The sequence below is a fragment of the Zonotrichia albicollis genome, chromosome 5, assembly GCF_047830755.1.
Source record: "Zonotrichia albicollis isolate bZonAlb1 chromosome 5, bZonAlb1.hap1, whole genome shotgun sequence".
Lineage (NCBI taxonomy): Eukaryota > Metazoa > Chordata > Aves > Passeriformes > Passerellidae > Zonotrichia > Zonotrichia albicollis.
The window spans coordinates 70537556-70561784 of NC_133823.1; the positions used below are offsets into that span (position 1 = coordinate 70537556).

At 42.1% G+C, this 24229-nt stretch overlaps 1 long non-coding RNA gene across 11 annotated transcripts in view; it reads right to left on the bottom strand.

Annotated features, from left to right (window-relative positions):
• Positions 1–854: 854 nt before the first annotated feature.
• LOC113459103 (uncharacterized) overlaps positions 855–24229 on the bottom strand; it is a 202898-nt gene continuing 179523 nt past the window's right edge. For 10 of the 11 annotated variants that reach the window (XR_012580577.1, XR_012580574.1, XR_012580581.1 and 7 more), the window contains one exon: positions 10340–24218. This is a non-coding gene — a long non-coding RNA (uncharacterized LOC113459103). The other variant, XR_012580579.1, reaches the window with a different exon arrangement.

Here is a 24229-nt window from a genome sequence, read left to right on the forward strand (position 1 = left end):
AGCATTCTATTAGTCAATTAATGGATGCCATTAATTGATGGATACCATCATCTCAGGATGGAACCTTCCTTTTCTCTGTTCCAAAGTGCTCACCCTTCCAGCAGCAGGTCAGCAAGCCTCGTGTGCCTTTAGCCCAAAGCAAATATTATGCAAATAAAAATGGAAAAACGCTTGAATTTTATTTCTTGCATTTTGCTCCTGGTTGAAAGAGAGCAGAGCAGGTCCTGGGGGCTTTTATCTGACACAGAGTCAAAAATATCTGTTTGCAAACATAAGAATTTTAAATAATTCCCCCTACACTTCAAATACTGTTTTTTAGTTTTCAGGTTATATTGTCCTTAAAACAAAACCCATTTCTACCCCAAAGCTAAATGTCATTTGCCACTTAACACCTTGAAACCCACCTGTTGTGCTGTCTAGAACTGCATATGCCAGTGCTAGAAATCAAACAGCAGGGTTTCCTCAAAGGTGGAAAATATCTAAGGCTGATATCTCAGAAGGAACCCTAAGCTTTTGCTGTGATGGGCATGTGATGATTTATGTTTAAGCAGACATGACAAGATTTCCTGACCTTCCCCACAGGTAGAAAATGAGACACTTATACACTATACATCTAAGATCTTTAAACTGGAAATCACTCATATTTGTGCACTTTAGGAACTCCAGAAGAAGTTCCAGTGTATTGAAAACCCCACCTTGCTCCTGACTGGGACCAGATTTTTTCGTGGTATGGGGAAAGGGAGGTTTTCATGCTTTATTTCCCTGCTTATGTAACTTAGTCTTACAAATCTAAAGTTTACACCACCTTTTTATTTTCTTTGCTACACCTAGGTTTTGAAGAAAGCTTGAGAAGTGATTATTAAATATTAATTATACATAATATATTATACATTATATATTATATATTATATATTTATTATATATTATATATCTTTTGATCACCTGAGCAATATATACAGTTCTTTTTAAACTACACAGCTCATTGCATCTATTCTGCATACAATAGCCCATTTTACAAAATGGTTCAGTACCTTGGGTAAGCAGCATCTTTTCCCAATTAGCAATTTCAGAATTGCAACATTAATTAAAGGCAAAGGCAGAAGCGTGTTCTGGTTCTGTGCAACCATGCAGATTTGCAGCTCACATTGCTGTGTCTTGCTCATGGAAACTCCCAGCAAAGTGGGGTGGTTGGGGTGAGGAGGAGAGCAGTATTTGTGCCATCAGTGGCTTTTCTCTGTGCTTTCAGAGGAAAAATTATTTTTATCCATGTCAGTACCTATTTTCTTTATTAATTTTCCCTGTGCTTTAAGTCTCTTTGAAAATCTTTGCTATGTTATTGTGGGAAGGGATGAAGTGGATGCTTTCAAAATTCTAAGGACTATGTGGTACGTATAGGGATCATATGGAACCACAGTGCACTGACTTCTACACTCAAGGTTGGGCCTGATGATCTCTTTTCCAACCTTAATGATTCCATGATTCTATGACTTGCTTTAATCCATGGCACAGAAAATTTGAATTGTAAAGACATGCTGAGTTCTTTCCAGCGCTGGCGATTTTTTAGTGTCTCTGCTGCATGAGGCACGTTGCTGCCAAAAGAAACATTTTTCTATGGATAATTTTCATTCCCTTGACTTCAGCATAATCCAGAGGGATGGATGGAATAGTTTTTTGTTATTTATCGATGCCACAAACATGAAATGTGCCACTACAGAAGAGAGCAAACCAAACTGAACAGATGAATGCCTGCACACAAGCAAAATGAGCTTCCCCCAAGTCTGTAAAATCTATAACTTTGACACTTTTGAGACTTAACAGTGAAGTTGATGGAGGACAGCCAAGACTGCCAGTGCTGTGACTTAGGGAAAAGGCTGCAAGTACAGCTCGAGTCCATGAAATCCATGTACCATCTAGAGGGCAAAATTAAAGGCTATGAAGAAAACTTTGCTGCCAGCAGCACAGGCCCCTGTTTAGTGCACAGTCTTTAGAAAGAAGCTTGGTGCAGGCAGATAAAATCCCATCTCTATCCTAGCCTAGAAAGTGACACAGAAAAATGTCACTGCCTTGAACCTTGTGGCCTTCTGTCAGAGGGTGAAACAAAAATTCTATCTGCCCTTTTTCATCATTTCCATCCTCTTCTTAGCAAAACATCTCTTTCATGTTTGTTCACCTTGGCTCATCCAATAGCTCCTTTTCATGCTGAGCAGCATGTGTTGAGATTCCCAGAGGATTTCTGCCTGGTTTTTTAGCCTGAGCCTGTAATTTTTCTTCCCATTAATATTCCTTGGATGTACCTGTTGTGCCCCTGCTTTAGATGTGTCAGTGAGCACCGCTGAGCTTAGAACCACAGTGGCTTCAGCACACACTGGTGATTTGACCCTCACCAAAGAGTGTTCCCTTAGGTGAAAATCTTTAGGTGAAAAATCATTCTGAAGAGTAGCATTAAGATTGCACTGTGCCAGATGGTGATTATGAAGAGATGTAATAATGGCAGCAGCTTCAGTGCTCTGATTTCCTGGAGATCCTGGAAGGGATGTGTGAAATCTCCCGACTGCCGCTGCTGGTGGTGAAAGGAGCAGCCAGAAGGGAGGGAAAACATGGAAGAAATCTGAGCTCAGCAGTGGGCTCAGGGCAAAGCAGCCGAGCCAGGCCGGTGTGGGCAACCTGTGCCCATGGTTCTCGCTCACAGCAGCAGCTCCTTGTTGTGATTAACAGGGAATGGCTCTGTTGCAGAGTGGGGAAGCACATGAGACAGCTTGGTTTCTGCAGCACAGCCTGATATATTCCATATGCTGCAGGAGCAGTTTTTCCCTTCATCCCTCTTTATCTAGGCAGCTTCGGATGGAGAAACATCGCGAGCGAGGAAACAGAAGGCAGAGGGAAAATCAGAAAGCCTCGTCTGGTTTCTGCCGGGGCTGAGCACTGTTTGCTTTGGCTTCCAGACGTGGCAATTGAGCAAGAGGAAATGTCAGCTCATTAGAGCCATCGCATGGCATGGCACGATGATAGCAGCGCTGCCGCTGGCCGCGCTCCAGCCGGCGCTCCGCAGGGACACGGCTCGGTTTGATGGGAAGGGCTCCTTTCCCTCGCAGGGCAGGACAGTTTAGCTTGGGCTAGCTGGCTTGGCAGGCTGTTAACAGAATTAATTTGATTGCCTTGGCAGCGGTAGGAGGATGCATGAAGGAAACCTTCTGGCTCCGTTGCCAGTGTGTAATACCAAATGATTATCATATACCATTGAACTGGTGCTGGGTGAAGCGTGTGTGAGGGCTTGCAACAACTTTACCAAAAATAGTAAGTGCCATTTGAAGCTGGCAAAGCCGTGCTCGAGAGAAAACAAGCTTTCCAGTTAAAGCCAGTCAGAACTTCACTCCGCAGGCCTGTTACTTGTCATGTTCCTGGGCTGTGTCATTTTTCATCCACGCTCCGCCTGTGAAAGTACTGCTTTGTGTTATCCACCACTGAATTATATTAAAAGCCACAGCTGTCTGCTGTTGATGGAGGCTGTTTCCACTGGAGGATGGATACCTGCATTAATGACAGCTGGATTTGCTGTTGGACAACTTGTAGTCTTGGCACCCAGCTTGTTATTTTGCCTGAAAATGCACTGGGAAGGGTGTTGCACGTGGAGTGTGCTTTATATGTATATGAAACTCTCATATTTTTTTGGAAGGAAAGAAAAAAAACACTTGGCACATGATTCATTTGTATAAATACCTTTTCTTTAGGTACTTAATGCAATGCAAAGGGTGATGGAGAAGAAGCTGTAGGATTTAGCTGGCCCTTCAGAGGCAGGTCTGTCACTCCAAGTGACTAATGGTAAAACAGGCATTCTTCATCCAAAGGGCTGAAAGCATTTAAAAGCATTCAGGAGAAACCAGGTGCCTCTCCAAATTTACAGCTGGAACTCAGTTTCCATGATCAGGCCGATATTGGCTCAGAATCCAAAATCAACACAAAATGGAATATCTATCTAAAAGCTGGCACAGGACTCGTGTCTGAGGAAGGGGTTTCCTGATAGATTTGGGATGGAGTGCCATGAAAGGTTCCTGATTTTGGACACTGAAATGGAGCTCATTTCTCTTTTCTCTCACTATATGGCACACACACAGCACTACTAGATTGTCTGTTGCAGGTGATGGCAAAAAAAAATAGGAGGGGGAGAATGGGAGAGGAAAATAAAAGTTTAAAGCATTAATATTTATTTTCTGAAGTTATCAATAAAAAAATTAAAGCCCTGATCTCTTACAAAATCTGCTAACAGCTTTGTTAGAGGTGTAGCAGACAAAAGTCTAGAAGATAAATTTCAAAAAATTTTTGTTGCCTATGGAAAGCAATTTAACTGGAGTCAGAGACAAGTTTGCAACAGCCTTTAAAACTTCCTCGCTGCTTATAGGTTGTTGACTGGGTTTTCTTTAACAATAATTCATGCCGTGATTTCCTACCTTTTATGATCTCCACTGAGCCTGAACAGTTGTATTTATATTTCAGAGTTCACATTTTCTTCCTGCAGCGTGTGCACATGCAGGTACATAGCACTCCATGCACACAGGAGCATGGAAAGCTCAGAAACTCCTAATGGAAAATATCACCAAGCTAATATTTTAATGGCAATTTCTGCAGAGTAAATAGATTTTTCATACAGATAGAGCAGCTGTCCTGGACAGCAGAGTTCTTTACCCAGGACCAGTTTATGACTCTGCAGCCCATAACAGGTGGCTTCTCTGCATGAGATCATACACCAGGGACATCCAAAACTTTCCTGGTACCTCACACTCAATCCAAGTGATCTGCTTTTATAATTCATGATGGGATTGAAGGAGCAGCAGTGTGACCAGCACTTTGCAGCACTGCTCACCTGCTCTTCCTTCCTCAGAGGTTGGTGGGAGGGGGAAACAAATGGAAGATGAGAATGGATTTTGGTGGGGTGTGCCTTGCCAGCATGGCATAGGAGAGAAAAGGGCTGGGAGGAAACAGAAAGTGCCCTGTGAGGAACATCAGCCAGAGCAGGGGAATGGGCAGCAGCTCTGAAGAGAAAAAATCATCACAGGAAGGGAGGCAGAAAGAATCAAACCTAAAAATGGTCTGGTTTTCCTGCAATTTAAGGAGGACACAGAGAGGGTAACTGTGCACCAACAACTACAGTGAATAATGCCATTCCTATGATTCTGCTTAAAGAACTTAAGATCTCATTTAAAATATCTATCTATCTATCTATCTATCTATCTATCTATCTATCTATCTATCTATCTATCTATCTATCTATCATCTATCCTGTTTATTAATAAGCAACACTCTGGTTCCCAATGGAATTTCACAGCCAGATGTTTTCTTCTGAATATCTTTGGTAGGCGGAACTTGAATCTTTTAGGATCTGCCTTAAAAAAAGTAATGCCCAGAGCTCAGAGCATAACAAGCCTGGTAACCCAACAATGACAATATTAACCACGAGTTGGTCCTAAGATGGCTTGGAAACATCCAGTTTCAGAGCCTGCACCTGGCCTTGGTGATGCCTGCAGTTCCTTTGTGGTTTTGCATTCATATTTTCCCTGGTTTCTTGGTGCTGCTTTCTCACGCTCACATGAGCAGAATGAATAATTAATGACACAAAGGAAACAGTGACTGTGAGTGAAGCTCTCTCAGCAGCATAAAGGGGGGAAAAACTGAGCTGTAATCAAAGAAATTACAGTTAATGTAAAGAGGTGGAAATGTTCAGAAAAATACAAGTGTTTCAGGACTGTCTTTTACATTCTTGTTATATCTGTTGGCTGTGGTGTGGCTCTATGACTTTGAATTAGGTACTTCAGAGAAAGACTTTAGTGAGGTGGGTGCAGTGCATGGAGTATCACTGGCTGTTAAGGCTTGTCTTCTACAACTTGAAATAGTATAGACCAGGAGTATGTGTAATTTTATCTTCATTAACACATTAGGTCAGCCAGGAATTACTGGGTTTGCTCATTATTGATGTTCAACATGTTGATTCAATACGAATGCATTGATATTTTTCCCCATGTAACAGGAAGTTAAATATCCATCAATGTGGAAAATAAGGATATGTCTTCTTCTTGAGGCTGATGTGCATTAGGTCCTTTGAAAAGAAAAAAAACCAGTAGGAATCCAGTAGTTGCTGGGAAGAGCTAGAGCCTGGTTTTCCCCCCCAAAAAAGCATACTATACACGAATCTGTTTTCTTTTTTCCATCTCTGGTACCCATTAAGAGAATCTAGTGATTTTGAGGAGGGCAGAACACGATCCTGGAGAAATATCATGAGAATAGTACCAGGTTTATTGGAAAGTCCATATTAACTTGGAACTCACACCTTTCACTCTTTGGTGTGCTTAGCAGGGACTTGATGTCCTTGTAACCTGAGTTTTGCCCATTGTCAGTGTGAAAAGCAAACAGGGACACGTTGTTCCATGTATTTTCAAATATATCCCGAAGGCAAGCAGTGCTGCCAGGGAAATACACATTCTTCACTGTGGCCACAGCTGCCCTAAGGCGTGCCCTCGTGTTCAGCCTGGAGGAATCTTCTCAGGATGATTTTTTTGACATGTGATGGCAAAAAAATTGTTAGAGCGCTTTATCAGAGGTATGAGACTGCTTGGAAAATAGGGCAACAGTGAGAGGTTTGAAGCAGCATGAACATACCCTTTCCAAGAGCATCCCTGAAACCACTGAAACCTCTCTGACGCTAAACTGCAGTCTTTAATGGCCTGAGCATAATAACAACAACAGCAACAATAATAACAATAATAATGATTCAAGGGAGCTGTAATAATAATAATAATAATAATAATTTTGCAGCTGATCTGTGTTTGTTTCCTTTTGTGGTGCTGGCTGGAGGCAGCACACAGCTGGTGGGCTGTGCATGGTGCAGGCTCTTTCCAGCCTGCACCATTATTTCCAAATCAGCAGCTTGCTCTTGACTTGCCCTAAACTCTGGCCTGTTCAGAGGAGTGATGCCTGCAGGGGAGATACCTCCAGAATTGCTCTTAGTCCCTCTGTGATGATTTTCCCAGATCCTTTTTCAGCACTTTTGTTTGTTTGTTTTTAGGTCCATAAGTGTAGCAGAGAGATTAGTGTGAGAAGCTTGATTAAAGCCCAGCTGCTCCATACGATCTGGATCCCAAACCATCAGGACATTTTTGGGTAAGTTCTGCCATCTTCAATAGTGATGTAGCATCATTCTTCTTCCCAGGTGTTAAAAACCCACCAGCACTGACAGCTTCTCACAGCACAGGAGTATTTAATGGGTGCTTGCCAACAGAACCCTTTGCCACATGGAGGCTCTAAAAGTTCATTACAAAACACAGATATTGCTGGTGTCACAAAGGCACAGCCACAGACAGCATTTCATGTGGCTTTGCCATGTTTCACCCAAAGCAGGGCTAATGGAAAATTAGCTTTTCCTTTCTGAGGTTATTTGGGGTGATTTTGGAAGTTTCTCCAAGGGCCTTTACCAGGCTTTTGAGGACAAATCCTTGAATTGCCTTCTTAGCTGCCCCACAATGAAGGGGCTGGCCCTACGGAGACACCTCCTGGAGAGGGAAGAATGGGGTTCCTTTTCTTCTTTTTTTTTTTTTTTTTTCGATAAACAGTTTTTCCCAAAAGAGAAATTTGCATTCCAGAGGTGATACTGCGCTTTTTCTAAGCTTACCTTCTCAGCCACTTGGGGCATGGCAGCTACTGAATGACCCACAGCAAAATCAAACACCAGCAAATCCATCATGGGGCTTTCCTGGGAGTTGCCTCATGCAGCTCCGGCATCTGGAGCCCAAAATCACCCCTGGGGAGGAAAAGACATTCCCATCCACAGAAAATCATTCCTGGAGGCCATGGCACCCTCTGGCTGCCCCTGAGGGAGCTGGATTACCACTGACAGCCAATATTTTTATGTTTCGTTGACACTTTTTCAGCCACAGAATTTTAATGACAAATCTAAGCTGGTTTTAAACACAACATTTTAAGCCAAGGCATTTTTTTTCCACAGAATTTGTTTAAAAAATAGGAAAAGGAATATTTGAGCTACATCTATTAAGGGTTCTCCCCACAGAGAGAAGGTCACATTGCAAAGCATCAAAACAAACACAGTGTATTTCAACAGATTACGTTGTGCTCACTGCCATTTAGAGCTCTCTGGCTCCCAGCTGTCACAGACATGTTTTGAGTTGCAGTGCAATTGTTGCATTTGTTGGGTTATCTGCTGGAGTGAATAATCTGAGAGCCCACCAGACTCTGCTCTAAGTCATCCTGTAACCTGGGGCAAGTTACTTACCACCTCTTGCCTCCAACTCCCCAGATAAACTGAAGAAAAATCAAAGAAAATCAATATCCTTCCCCTCCCATCCCTTTTGCCAAGTCCTTTCAAATATTCAGGCAAAAGGTGGTAGGCAAGTGAAAACCACCCTGTGTTGGGAAATATTCCCATTTCTGATTTGCAGAGGAAAGCAACAATTTTACCTCCTCACTTTGAAGAGAGGCAGAGAAGTGATGCTGCTCAAACTAGAAAGAGATTAGTTTTATTTTGTTAATTGCAGTCCTTTTGAAAAAGGATCCTCAGCCTGCCGGTGAGGTGCTAATTAATGTGAGGATGTGGTGCACCATATAATAAAGGCTGCTCTTGAGGAATGTGAGTGAAGTAGGGATTGTTCCCGAGGTGCTGATGTGTAAACAAGATTGCTGCAGAGGTGGGCCACAGGTAAGCTTGACTTTGCATTTTTTGCAAGCTGCTGCCTTGCTCTTTGTGTTCATTTGTAGATATTTTCCGCAGTGGGAAGGTGAAGAAGAGAAAAATCCTTCCCTTGTAACCACCACTCTGAGCTGTCAGACACAGCACAGCTCCTGTCTTTAGGATAGGGAGATGCTCAAACCAATAGAGCTAAAAAATCACCATGTGATGAACAATCACCATTTTAAAAGACTAATTAAGATTCTCTAATTTTATTTGACACTCTGATTGTCTGACTGTGGTAGTGGGTAACTTTGGCCCCACATTGACAAAAACTTTTTCAGTATATAGACACTCGTTGGCATTTTAGTTCTGCGTCTTAAATTTCTTCAGATTTCATCTTGGTAATTTTTGGTTTTCTGACAGAAACAATGGGAGAAGCAATTCAGGGAAAAAGAATTTATTATCTGTCTGGTCCACAAGTATTGAAGATTTTCTTTGGCCTCTATCACAGAGGCTTCTGGCTTTACATTTAAGACTTATGGAGAGGAACTTTGCTGCCATATTGTGTTAATATTAATTATAACATTGATAATAGGGTGGCAACTGTGGACTATCCCTCAATGACTCTCTTCTGCAGCCAGTTTTGACTTTCCATTGAATGGGAGAACATGCCAGTGACATACTTAAGAAATCCTGGAAAAAAATGCATCCCATGTTCCCAAACTGAGCAATGTTTGATCTGACTGTTACTGTCTGAAGCACAATACTCCCAGATGGACTGGAGAGGGTGAATCTGAGTAGGCAAACAGCAGTGGCTTGCTTGCAGACAAGTTCAGCCATATTCTCATGGGAAATTCAGTTCTCAGGAAAGAATTTCTCTGCCTTTTCCTTGGTATTATACAAGAGGACAAGCCCCAGGCATGTCCAGTTTGTGGATCCAGTGGAGGATCCTGCTCTTCAGCAGGTGTGTTTTGTTCAGATGCTGGAGAGGAGGTTGCAATCCCAAGTTACCTGAGAAGTACTGAGTATTCCATGAACCCTTCCCTTCACTAACCCCCCACCAGATGTGTCCACTTCTTTAGAAGACAAATCTCACTATGAGCAGTGAAGGAGGAATATCTCTGCTAGAAGAAAAATAGGGAAAAAGATAGATTGGAATATCTGGGATTGCTTACACTCATTACTCAGAGCCAGAGGAAGGAGCTGAGGGCCAAAGGAAGGACAATAGGTCCAATCCAGGGTGTGTGGAGGCAACTTTTGGCTGTCAGCTGGCCCAGGTTAGCTCACTGTGCTGTCAGCAGTCCCCTTGCAGTCCATTGGGAAGCGTCCAGCGGAGCACAGCTGGGTGAGGAACATTCCAGGCCCTCAGCAAACAGCAGCGCTCCCACAGCTGGGCTCACTGGGAGAGGCAGGGCAGCTTCCATGCAGGTGTGTTACAGTCCCCAGCTGTTGTGGGGATACCCCCTGGGGGAACATCTGGCTGGGAATATGGAGCCAGAGGTGGAGCTGACCAGGCTGATGCCATTCAGGGCTTTCTGACCTAGAGTACAAGGTGGTCAGAGGTTTTTCAGCAGAGAGGAGATGCTTTTTCAGGGTGATATACCAGCAGATGAGGGAAAAGGTAGAGGATTGACCAAGCCTCTTGAGAGAAGAGTATTTCACCTGAAAAATGAATCATTGTGTTGTGACTAAAATGTTTTGTCAGAGAAAATATTGTGGTTTCTTCTTTGGGAGGAGGAAAAGGAAGAATATAATTTTGACACATTGAGGTCTTTCTGCAGTGGGTTGTGTCTTCTGGAGATTGCTTTTTTTGTTTCTAGAAATATTTCTGAATTCTTGTGCCATTGCATTTTCAAATCCATGATCCAAAGGGAGAATAACTGGGAATATCTATACATATGTAAAAAAACCTCCACAAAACATGCTAGATAGCAATGCTATTTACTGATTTCTCTTTATCTCTCTATATAAATTTTCTATAACCCTGCTGGCTATAAGTTTCATAAGGTAATAATTTTTTCAACTGCATTTTTATATGGTGTGGAGATATGCTTTTTTGGCAGTCACAATATTCCAGCCTTGTCATATATTTCATGTGGAAAAGCAGAACTTTCCCAGATGTGGAATAGCAGAATTTGGTGATTTTATTTTTATATTTACCTTGATAGGGCCAAAACAAAATATTATTGATTGTAAACCACTGGGGAACCATTTGATCAGCATTGAGCAGAGTACAGAACTACTGGGTTTTTTCCCAGTCTTCAAAGAATCATTAACTATTTAAGAAAATTAATGAAAGTCTTTAAAAGGGAGCTTGGGTAAGAGCTCCTTTTGTTTCCAAAGTTTTTCTCCACTTCCCACACGCATTCAGCCCACTTCTGGATATATATTTAAGGCAGAGAGAGCTCCAGGCTGTTTGTACAATGAAATTGGCAGGAGGCAATCTTTCATTCACTCACACAATTGTGCCCTTAGAATATAAGCTATGAACACAACTAATGTGATAATTAAATGATTTGAAAAGATACCAAATAAAATAAACAGTTCCACATCAGCTCAGTAATAAGAACAATCTTACTTTCAGAAAGTGCATCTTATCTTGAAGGCCCCCAGAGCTGCCAGCACTTTGCATGTGTCCAGCCACAGATCAGAGGCTGGTGAGAGGCACTGCTCCCCATGGGAAGCACAGCCAGCGTGCCCTGCACTGAAACCTGCTCAGGAAGGGGAGCTGAAAGCCAGATTTGGAGTAGAAAGTGCATGACTATGGTTATACATGGAAAATAAATTTGCCAGAGAAGCTGCAAATGAAAGATTTTGTGAGAGAACTCTTGTGATCAGCCAACACAACATGCACACATGGTCTCTCCAGTGGCTCAGGCTGTAACAGCCCAGGATTTCCGAGAAGCAGCAAAGCAACACTGATAGTCAGAGAACCATGGATTGGGTTCGGTTGGAAAGGAACTTGGAAAGATCATGTCATTCCAGCTCTCTACTATGGGCAGGGACACCTTCTCCTAAGCCAGGCTGATCAAAGCCTCATCCAAACGTGTTTTGAACACTTCCAGGGATGGCACAGCCACACCTTCTGTGGGCAACTTGCACCAGTGCCTCACCACGCTCCCAGGGAAGCATTCCAGAAACTTCCCAGAACCATCTCTGGTAAACAGCACCACACTATTCCTGCTCCCTCTGCTGGGGTTTTTCTGGATCTCCCAGACACCAGATATAGACACAAAGCCACATTTCCACTGGTGTGGGTTTTTTTTAAGGAACTCTGGTGGAGAAGAAATCATTTCTGCCTGTTGCATCCACAGCAGTGCGGGTGAAGATGAGCACAGCAGTGTAACTGAGAGTTTCCTCATTACCCTGCTGTAACTGTATCGCAGAGGGAGACAATAGCCCCAGGCTTCGATTTTCTAAAAATTTATCTGTATCAAAAGGGATCTTGTACAGGCAGAAAGCAGCAAGTTGATTTTTTCCAAGAGCAGCTTTGCCATTTTAAGCAGTTGTTGGCTTAATAAGTGAAATAGCTCAGGGCTGTGTGCATGCCACAATGATTGCATTCTGTAAGAAAAGACTGTGCCTGTGGGTCTCCAAGGTTCAGAGCCAAGACTAGTCATACTTGTGGTCTTTAAGTCACAACCCCAAGCTATTCTCACCAGCGTAGATAAGGGATAGCTGATCATAAGAATAACACCGATTCCAAAATAACTAACCACAGCAAAATGAAAATGACCTAGTGGGGCAATACAAAGGGCCTGTGATTGACAAGATAGCTGCTCTTTGAAATGTACTGCAGGCAGTAAATAGCATCTTATGCCCATAAGGTATTTTCTATGTTAAAGCCAAGAATAATGATCTGGCATCTGTCCTTCCTGAGTGAGGATTCAGTTCTCAAGGCTGCGGCAGCTCCCTCCCAAAAGCCTCTGGAAATGATAGCAGGGGTGTGCTCATGGCTTGTAATTATACCATGGGGTGCTTCTCCTCTTTCTTTCTTTCTTTCTCTCTAATAGAAACAGCTGTGCAGGGTGGAGGGGAGTTTTGCTTCTTACACTTGTGCTGAGATGGATTTAACTCCCATTTGCATATCCTTGGAGTGGGCAGTCAGGCAAGGAAATGCAAGGGCCAATTCCTAGCTTATCTTTGCCCCCAGCGAAATCCAAGTGGCATTTCTGCTCATTTCTACCAAAGCAGCTGCAGGGCTCTGCTATCGCTGCCTTGTAATCACTGTAATATTTCCATTTCCCCTGTTTGTGGCATGGTGCAAATGTAACCACGTAGGGCTGTGAAATGTGACATTCCATGAACATGATGCCAGGAGGAAAGAGTTCCCAAGGTCTGCAGCAGCAAGGTTTGCCCATAGCACTTTGGCAGCCCACCCCAGCACCTGAGCTGCACGACCATTCTCACCTCACAGGAGCAACAGGGATCAAAAAATGTGAATAAGCCAACAGATATTTGCCTCTTTTCTTTCTTTCTTTCTTTCTTTCTTTCTTTTTTCCCCCTCCTAGTATAGACTGGAATGCAGTCTGGTGAACAGAAAGCTCTTGGAACATGTCAGATGTCTTTGAGGAAAGCAAAATGCTCCTTCTTTCAAGAATGGTATATTTTCTGATGTTGTCATGGAGCTTTTTGTTGGTTTGCTTTGTTTTGTTTTTCAAGTGAAAAGGAGAATTGTAACTTCCTTTACACCAGTGCATTAGCATAATACGTTCCTGCCTTCAGGTACTGTATGTCATTGTTGTGAGTACATTTTGACATCTCTCACACTTCCAGCACTCCAAAGATCCATGACAGAGCTGAATGAAAACTTTTTTTTTTTTTTTGGACTTGGCAGGAGCAGTAAGAACACATAAAACCTGCCAGCTGTCAAGGATGTAAATGGTGATTTTGTTTCACTTTTTTAATGAATTAAAGCAGGATTGAAATCTGTCCAAAGACAGCATGTTGGGCCTTGCAAGGAAAGAAAAAAAATGAAAGGGAGGGAATTTTTTTTTCTCTTTTGGCAGTTATGCTCACAGAGTGTTTATTCTTGGTAGCACAGTAGAGGACAGAGCTACTCTCCTGGAAGAGCTTTGTCTGTGGCAGGAACTGGTTTCAAGAGAGAAAGCATTTGAGGGATTGAAAAAAAAATCTTAGTTCTGCCTTATTTCAATGCAGGCACCTAAAAACTACTGCACTCATCACTGTTTTGGAGAAGGGTAGCAGCAAAGCAGTGGCAGAAGTCGTTTTGTGTGCCATTTACAGGATGAAGCCAAACAAAAATCTGATGGATTTTTCTTATAAATCATGTTTTTGATGCCACTTTTTGCGGTGGGGACAGACGTGTCTTTCATCTGTCAGGCTGGCATCATGCATTTCTGAGGAGACTGGTTGGTGCCTCTGGTCCCTCCTTTTTCATCTTCAGGGGTGAAAATATGGTAAAGAATTTGCCAGGTGCTTTGCTTTTTATGCCCTAATTTCTGCTTCTCAGGTGATCTCCCATTCCAGAGCCAGCCAACTTCACGTCATGCTTTCAAGCTGTGAAGGGGTTATCAGAAACCTCAAAAAGTGAATTGCATATGTCTTAAACATCTGGCAATTTCCCTCAGCACTGGCAGAGGGAAATGAAGCCTGTTCTTTAGGAAAATGGAGTGCCTGACATCAGAACAAGCTCATATTGACTGATGCTCCTGGACCAAAGAGCATCCTGAAAGCACAGCTCAGCTCTGGATTTGGGGCAAGCCAGGCACAATCTCCAGCAGTGTGGGCTGAGCTGCTCCTGAGTACAGCATGGAAGAGGTTCCATGTGCCTGGCAGGAGGTGCATGGAGCCCATTAGCTCTTGCAGGGGTTTACAAACAGGATTCAACTTGGCCTTTGTGAACAGAACTATTAATCCAATGTGGCTTCTCAGGCAAGCCAGGCTTGGGCTGTACTTCAGATTTAGACAAAATAGAAGGGAAGAGATTTGTTCAGACAAAACAAAAGAGAGTACTAGCTTCTTCCAAAAAAACTCAAGGTGGACCCAAATTTCTGAAGAAAATTTAGAACTCCCTTTTTCTCCCCTCTCCTCTCTCCCAGCCTCCTAAACCTCTGGCACCTACCCACTTCAGCTGGAACAGAATGACTCTTCTCCAGTTTCCAGCCTCTCCGCAAGTAGGAAGTAGAGAAAATCTCACAGGAAAGCCTTTCCTTATGAGCTTTCCAGGCAGATTTTTCTGAATAAAGAGAGTCTTACACATATCGGCTATTTATTAAGTCTCACATCCCCAGCTTGAATATAAGTCTTGAGACACAACATGTGATTACAGGATGACAATCTGCTAAACCCTACAACCTCTTCAGTAAACTTGTAAACAGTAGGATTGTAGGAAATATAGTGACAGCTTGGACTCTTCAGTTCTCTTTTTTCAAGAGAAACCTTCATTTAGAGCAGCATGCCAGGTAATTCCAGCACTTATATATCAGAGTGGAAAAGGGTAACCTGATGAAATGGGGCAGCTCAGCAATAAACATTAAATTCCAATATTTTCCTCACTTTGGGGCAGTTGTGCATGTTCTGCAAAGACAGAGAGCAGGCTCCCCCACCTGGGGATCCTGCTGTCACTCAGCATCTTCTTCCTCTGTCTCTGAAATGGAGAAAGCCTGCTCAAAGAAATTTCCAACTTCCTCCTCCTTGCTGGAAATGAAAGCACAAGAGATGAAAGGGAGGAATCCCTGCTGCCTTTCCAGGTCATGCTTTTCTCCTCCTCATTAGGGTCTGGGCTACCTTGCTCACACTGAGACCTCCCCTAGCAGGGGTGAGACTCATCCACCTCCACCAGTTGGGTCCACAGCATGCACAGGCATTGATAAAGGGATGAACAAAGCAACTTAACCACTTAAATCTGGATGGACACGGGGGGAAAGACAGGAATGGCTGAGGGGGGAGAGGAGCCCCCCAGGTCACAGCACATTTCATGCCACCAACACACAACCCTGAGGTAAATCTTGTGCATGAGAGAAGCCAACAGTGATTATTTACTCACTTGCTGAAGTGGTAATTTGCGCTGTATTATGCAAAGTTTTAGGTTTCCTGATGTATGGGAGGCAAAAAACTCCCAAATTAGGATGCTTGGGTTGGCACCTTCAATGGAGGGAAGGTGCCTGGTGTTTAGCCTCACTTTCTTTGATGGGGCCGCAGCGCTTAACCGTGCTTAATCCTTTTTAATGAACACTTTGCTCATGCAAATCAGCCCACAGATGTCTATTTAAAGGAAAACACTGAAAAATCCATTGGGAGACTGTAAGACAGACTTGGCCAAACTAGAGTGCCACATAAAGGTGAGTGAAAAATAACTGCAAGTTAAAAACGCGCTTCAGGGAAGATGGTTCAGAGGAGAATGTTTTCCAAAGTGGTGAATTTCTCATTTCATAGTTATGAAAAGAAAAATAATCCAATTCTACTCTTGTCTCCAGAAATAGTTCAGAACAGAGAAATAGAAGCACTGTTTTCAAACAGGACTTTCCTGTCCTTTAAAACTACTTTCTTTCGAAAGGCAGGAAAGAGCACAGTGGCTGTTTTGCCAGTTGGAAAGCATTTAGAAAGTGTGAGAATGTGAAGGGGGGAGAAAAATCACATCCTTAAGCTTTGTCACTGTTCCTCAGCTGGAAAAATATTGGAAAGCAGAAAAATGTTTCTTTTTTCATACATCCTTAATTCAGGGAATGGTTCCATAGGAAAGGCATTGTCTCCCAGGAAAGATATTCCACTGAGAAAAATCAAGAATTTTCCAGCACTCTCTAACCACATGCCTTGTTTTCATTTCTACCCACTGACTGATAAACAGGGCTTTTTTCAGGCTGGATATTCTACTCCTCCAACATGTTATTCCAACACATGTGGCCAGGTAGATCTCTCTGAGCATTATAATTTTCCAGTTTTTTCTCTAAGTGGATTTTTTAAAAGAGCTCTAAATATGCACTCATATACAAACAGGAAGTTAACAATTCTTTCTTGAGACCCTGCTCGTTTAGGAAACATTTCAAACATTTTCAAGAGCAGGATAATGAGGAGCACATATGAATTTACAGCTTGAGTCATTACTCAGTGACTTTTCAAATTCAATTTGCCATCTCTAATTATTCTTATTTTACTGCTTTTAATACTTTGAACAGTTTTTGGAGGGCTTAATCAATCAAAAGTGTCACATTGCATAAAAATTTTACTTCCTTGAACTGGTGACCTTCCCCCCACATCATCCAGCTTTGCCTGATCACCCTTCCCACCCTTACTGGTACTTATTTTAATCACACAACATTTGGGGTAGTCAGGACAGTGAGTGATCCAAATGCCCAAGCCATCATTTGCAAATCATTGCACAAGGTGCATGCTTTCCTCCTTACTCTACCAGAGGCCATTGCTTAAAAGATCCAGTTCCTGTAAAAACAATCCCAGGTCAGCACTCAGAAAGTGATGGAAAGGCCCATTTCAGTCGTGTGGTTTTTGGCACGGAACCACGGCGAGCGCATAATCTGTATAAATGTTAGCTTTCTAAACAAACAGAACCTCTGCTTGCACCAAGGCACACAATAAGGTTGAAACTTGTTTCTTTCATTAAGCAACCTTTCAAAACCAGGGCTTGTTTTGTTCTAGACACCCGTCAATCCTGACAGATCCCAATAAACAAACAGCAGCAATGGCAACGGAGCCAACTGAGCTGCCCTGAACACTTTGCTTTCTTCCCTTGCCTCAAGTATGGAAGGATTTTGTCCACCATCCAAACACAGACACATTGGAGTGGAAATGGGAAAGTTTTTGGGGCTTGTACCATGCTGTGGTGGATGTCAGTGGAGGGGTGCCACCAAGCAATCCCATGGGCAAGGTTTGAATTCCATCCACGACCCTTGGGGGATGTGGGTGATGTGAACTTCCCACTCTGGATCTGTGAGGGTTATATGGGAAAAGTCAGCTGCTGGCAGTAGTCATCCCTCAATACCCTGTCCAGACCTGACCCATTTCCAAGCTGCAATACTCTAGGCAGGAATTCTTTTGCTTGGTGTTGCTATTGCAATTTCACCATGGTGTCACTGATGTATACAATAATTTGGGGTTTTTTTTCAGTCTAAAAAGGGACAGAAGGAGTGATCTGTTTATGAGCTTAAAATAACCTGGAAAGTAAAGAGGAAAAAATAATTTGATCCATCTCAAGAAATTCTAAATTTTTTTTTAAAAGTTCTCTAAATATTTTAGTGCACTGTAGTATTTTTGAAAGAGATGGAAAAGTAGTGTTTTGTGTACACTGTGCTAAAAATGCCTTAAAAATCCATCATTCCCCAGCCATCTGTTTAGGAAGGCAAAGCTCTGCAGATGAAAAGACACACAGCAGTTGTCCATGTTAAAATGCTGTTTGTCTGTGGGCTCTGTTCCACCTCCTCCCACTGTCTTCTGGATGCTCATAGGTGCCCTTGCACCAGGCAGGCCTACATTTATGGGACAAAGTTTTGCATTTTATTTTCTAAAATCTGAATCAGCATTAATTATATCCTTTCACTGGACAATATGTAACAGTCTGCCTTTCTGGGAAAACCAGAACATGGAAAATAAGCACATGTTTTATCTGAGAATGCACAGCTCACATGACAGATAATGCAGGGATTACAGAAGATGTGATTTCTGTGCACTGACAATACAGACATGCTGTTTCTGGAGGAGGAGGAGGAATTTTGGGTTTAATGTAGGTGGGGTTTAAGTCACTCAGCAGCTTGTCTGAGGCAAAAGTACAATACATGGGTTTTACTTATAAAAAAGAAGGCACTAAGATGATTTACTGCTTGTCACACAACACTAAAACAACACATGGTTACACAGGTCATTTTAAAATTACTTTTTTCTTTGACTGGTCTGCACACTGGTGGAGTGCAGTGTATATTCAAGAGTGTATATTCGTTTTATTCTCAGTGAGTAAAGGTATCAGATTAAAAAATTAAAAAACAAAATAAAACTCCCAAAACCCCAATCACAAACCAAACCAAAATTAACCCACCGAGCTCACTCAAAAACCCTTGCAAATGGCTACAGTAAATTTCCCACCACTTCAGCATGATTGACATATGGGAGTCACGTTCTGGCACAAATGTATCTTGATGAAGTTATCCCTTCAGTGGTCACAGAAGGTCATCTTTTATGTCTCTGCTCCTTTGTCAATAAGGTGTTAGGTAGTTCCCCTCCCATTTTCATGTCTACACATGATTTCCTAGTTTATTAACAATTTGGTGCCTTCCATTGTGTGGTGGCTTTTTTTTCTTGTTGACTGCCACCTCAGCTTTGCCGAAGTGTCTCTTGATTTGCAACTGTGAAAGGAGCTCTGGGGCTGGGGCAGTGTGACCCATCACCTCTCCTTGTCACCCCCAAGATGTGCAGAAAGGAAGGGATCAGGATTAGCAGCTCCAGCCTGGTGCTCTGCTCCCATTCAGAGCTCAGCAAATCTGTGCCGTGCACTATTCACTGATTTCAGCACCACCAAGCCCAAAATCCCCTCTCAGCGCTCCCCTGGCAGATCCAGCTCTCAAAGAGCTCGTCTGTCTCACCCAAAACAGAGGACAGAAGAGCTGCACAGCCCTCCCTTTTCTATGAAACAGTTTTGCCTGCTTCCAGAGGTAGAAAAATGCAACACAAGGTTCCCACAAAGTGCCTTAAGCCTGCTAAGAAAAGTAAAACAAAGCACAGTGAACTACACCTTTGTTGAGCAGCAAAGACAGCAGATTTGAGCTTTTATAGCTCAAGTTTGTCATTCAATTGGCAAACAAGGGAATTGCATATTAATTAAAGTGATATATCAATTAAATATTAAGTTAAAGTGAATAATATATTAATTAAAATCCCTGAAAACTGCATTGAGTGTCTTTTTAGTGGCCACCTGATCTTGCTCTGAGTTAGGCTTCTGAATACCCTACTGTCTTGGTAGTGTGTTTTGATTCTTCCTCATTTTTAAAAAAGAAATCTTCTGTAATGCCTAAAATCTCTGAAGGCATTTCTGACATTTCAGAAAATATTCTGAGGCTCTTGTCAGCATGGAAAACTGCCTGAATATCATCAATAAAACATGATGAAACATAATTTTCTCTGAATTATGTAATATTTTCCATTTTTTGAAGTACGAAAGATATGTAGATGAAAACACTTGATTCTATAGATGACTTGAAAGTTCAGAATTGCCCTGGAGACCTTTGTGTCAGCCAAAGCAGATGATGCAATAAAATTACACATACAAGTACTTTAACAGGTTGTTCCTAAAACTAGAATCCTGTTTATTGGAAACTCCCTACCTTTGGCAATTCTCATCAGTTGCTATAATAAATACTCTGTTTTCTGCAAAGCATAAGAGAAGCTCTGAAAGTGTTTGTGAGCTTTTTGCATTGTCTTCCAACAACCCCCAAACCAAACAGTGCTCATAAATCCATCCTTTATCCTTATTTAGTTCTTAAATGTTCCTGTTGGATCTGCTTCCCTGACGTTTGAACTTTTCAGCTGGTGCTTCAGTAATTTGTGACAGGTCATAAGTGATCTTTATCCACTTTGTTAAGGGGTTTCAACAGCCTCTAAACTCTCATGATCTGTTGGCATTGCAACTCTCTGAAAACCCCCAAAATCTTAAGAAGCTGAACTTTTCTTATGCAACCCGTTAGCACTTTCTGGCCTTTTGGACACCTTGACTCTGGTTGACCTTGTTTAGAAACTGAATTCTATATAAAGGATATGTTTTTATGCTTTTTATCTATGGACCTTACAGACAAACATGTAGGACGTACAGAACCATTGCTTACAATATGAAATATAATCAAAATATATGCACATACAGTGAAAGGGGGGTAACTGCGGAATAAAAACGGCAAGACAAGTGGCCAAGCACACTTGTGAAACTAAAATTTAAAATTGATTTGAAATATATTCTTTTGAAAGAATATGTATTCAAATTTCAAATAAATCTATTTGAAATATTTTCTTGGGCTTTTGTAGCTCACGTAGATATTTACAGCAATTTGAAAGAGGAGCTGTGTGGTATTTTCAGGTTAAAATCTCCGTTTGTCTGTAATGTTTTCCTTGGTGCCATTACTCCTCCCTGACAGGTGAGGGGAGATTTTGACACTGTTAATATAACACAGGGTGTTAATCTTATAATCGCCCTGTCAGCACTTCGTGTCAGGGTGTTAATGGCCACCTTTCAGCCACTCAGGCTCGCCTGCCAATAAAAACACTGCCGGCTCCTATCCAACCAGCAGCTACTCTGCCCCTTTCCCCAAAGAACAAATACAAAATTTCACTGCCCATGTGGCTCTAAAAGATCCTCCTCTCTGTTTATTTCCTCTTCCTTCTCTGCACCCGTTGGTGCACAGAGCAACTCTGACACTGAGGCCTTTTAATGCACTTTGCAGCCTTCACGTTATTTTAAAATATGCCTTTTTCTTTTTCTTTTTTTTTTTTTAAGTTTTAAATAAACATAACACATTGGACAGGATGAAATGAGATTTTTTTTTAAAGCAGTGAGAAGCACAATGATTTGCCACAGCACTTAGCTATTTAAATGTAATCCAAAGACAAAAGCTGTATTTCTGTAATTTCTCAGTGGTTGTGACGAGTCTGTATTTTTTTCTCTGCACAGGAGAGGGGCTTTTCCAGCTTCCTGGCAGAAGGAGTTGCACAATTCCAGATGACTTACTTTATATGCCTAGAGGAGCTTTATTACACAAAGGGAGACAAAGAGAGGCAGAGGGAGAGAGCACACACTCAGAATAATAAACAAAGAAGAATAAACATTCCTGCAGTTATCCGTAGGGATTCCAGATGCTGCTTCATCCCTCTGCAAGGCCTGCCTGCCTCCCCACACCTTCATGAATATTAAATACAGGTCAATATTCAGCGAGGTGTGGGGAGGCCAGAGCTGTGATGAAACCCCACAGTGCAGCCAGTTTGCTGCTCTCACTATCTGGTGTTTGGATTTTTACTCAATTTCCTATAGGTTTCCTGTAATCAATGTGACGTGGCTGGTTCCAGCATCATGTGCTGTACATCTGGATTTTATACTCCTTGCATTTTCCTGGCTGAAAAGAAACAGTCTTACTACCCAGCTCATTAGAAGCCAGTCCCCAAAAGAGTAATAGTTTGTTCCTAGAGAAATAAATTGTTTTTCATGTGGGACTGGGATTTTATGCAGACAAAAAAAAAGGAGCAAAGCATAAACAGTCACCGGTTTCCATGTCATACCCAGCCAAAGATGCAGTCAAAATTATTTCTGTATTAAAAAATCAGGATTTACTTTGTTTTTGCTTGCTGTATTTTATAGTAAGCACAAATACTGGAATTCCTATTATCTTGGACTCACAAAGATGTTCATTATATCACTACAGGAAGAAATTGTGGGTTTTTCCACAGTCTTTCCATAGCAGTTCATGTGCTTTGCAACAGCAAAATGAATGTGAAAGGTCAGACAGTCAGAACAGAAGAAGATACCCCTTATCTTGTTGTGATCAGGCATTAATATAGAAAATACATATAATTTTTGCAAAGAAGATGATATTGAAGTGGATGATTTAGAATTGGATTCTAAACGTAAGGGGGTGTAAGAGGATCTATCACTGACTCCAAGAAAAGCCCAATCAGTCAAGAAGCCTCCACCTCATCCAAGCCACCACAGCCATTGCCAATCTTTTTAACAACTTATTTAACATTTGGTTATAATGCAGCATATCCTGTCTTGGTTCTGCAAAGTTACTCATTGCTGGAATTCTAAATATTTGTGGAATTGCAGCTAAATCAAAGGAAAGGTTTAAGTAGCACTTTATTATGAATTATATACTTCAAAATACACGCACTACCTGGGGGATACAGAAAGTATTTAAAAGAGGAGATCTGTCTCTAATTAAACTGACTGACTGGTTTATGCCACACTGCTTCCCTTTTTATTTTACCTGTTACCAGGGGCTTAAAAATACCTGTCCTTGGCAGAAGGGAGGAATGTCACCATCTGCAACAAGATCACTGGGTCAGCAGTTTGGGTGGTGGACAGAGGTTCAAACCTGCACACAGGTGGAATGATGTGTGTGAGCAATGTGAGTGAGGGGAAAGAAGGGGAAAGAACAGCCCTTCCACCTGCAAATCCCAGAGGATCCTAAACTGGTCACTGCCTGCCAGGCAATTTCACATCCCAGTCACTAGCTGTGCAGGAATTTCAGAGTTTCATGTGTTGGTCAGGCTGAGTGGGTCACTGCAGTTCAAAACAAAGAGGTCCAAGATTCCTGTCCAAACAGCTGTGCTTCATATTTGAATTTCAGCCTTGTGCATTGTGAAAACCTCAGGCCCAGTGCTCCCTGAGGAAGTCTTGCATAACTTTTGTTCTCTCTTGGTGGAGCATAGAGAAAGTAAAAGGTCCAGATTTCAGCTGACCTTGGAATATTGAGAGTAGATGGTCCTCTTATATATCTGTGTATATTTAACTCCTGTGAACAGTAATGGGACAAACATCTGCAGAGTGAGGAGCAGCTACAATCCCAAAGAAAGCAAATTAGGAGAAGCCAAGAGCAATCAAACTTGGTTAGAATTTAGAATTTTGCCAATGCAATAGCTGTTCCAGAATTACTTTATAGGTCAAGCTAACCTCTCCATCTGCAGTGGGATTTCATCTTCCCAACAGAACGTAGCTATTTGCCAGCTTTTTGGTGCTTTAGCTTCAAAAAGCAAAGAGCTCCAAGAACTCTTGCACAAAAAGGAAGCAGCTGCTTGCAGAGCTGAGACAGGATGGTAAAGGAGGCCTCTTGGGAATGCTGTGACAGGCACAGTGCTTACAGACTGCCAAGATGTGAGAAGGAGGGAATGCTCTTCAGTTCTGTAATCGCTGCTTCCTGGTGGGAAAGTGGTTTTGGAAGAGTGGGAAATTCATAGGAACTTGATTTGGTATTTCTGAGGACAGAAGGTCTTTATTGACAGCCTGGCTGGTGCTAACATCAATGTGCCCCCTTGCATTTCATTGCTGGTGCACAGAGAATACCTCTTGGGAAGAGACAAGTTCACTCTTATTTATTTTTTTAAACCTTGGCTGTTCCTGAACTTTTGACTAGGAGTTATTTTGGATTAATTTTTTGGAGATACTAAAATTCTGTCAGTAAAATTTGGACTGAGACCAGTGGACTTACTTTTCAATTGCCACCAGCCTGCCTTTGAGCACATTGCTAAAATGTAGGGCTGAAACCTTCAGCATCAGCTGAGATTCAGCCACAAGATGATTAATAGAGAGTACCCAGTCAATTCCCTCATGACTCTACAAAAACTGTAGGCAGACGTTCAGCAGCCCATCAATAATATTTTGAGCCATTCAGGCTGCTCAGATTCCCAAAAGAGACTGTAGGATCAGTGTGAGAAACACAGGGGTCAGAGTGGAATATGTGCACTTGACTGAGTTACTGCTGTGAGTCCTGTGACCTGCAGGAGTCTATTCCATGCAGGACTTTCCAGGAAGGCAGGAGAAAGGTGTCTTCTGTTTCTCTGACAGAAAGGTGCTTGTAAAGAGGAAGATATCCAACCCAATGAAGACCTACAGCAATA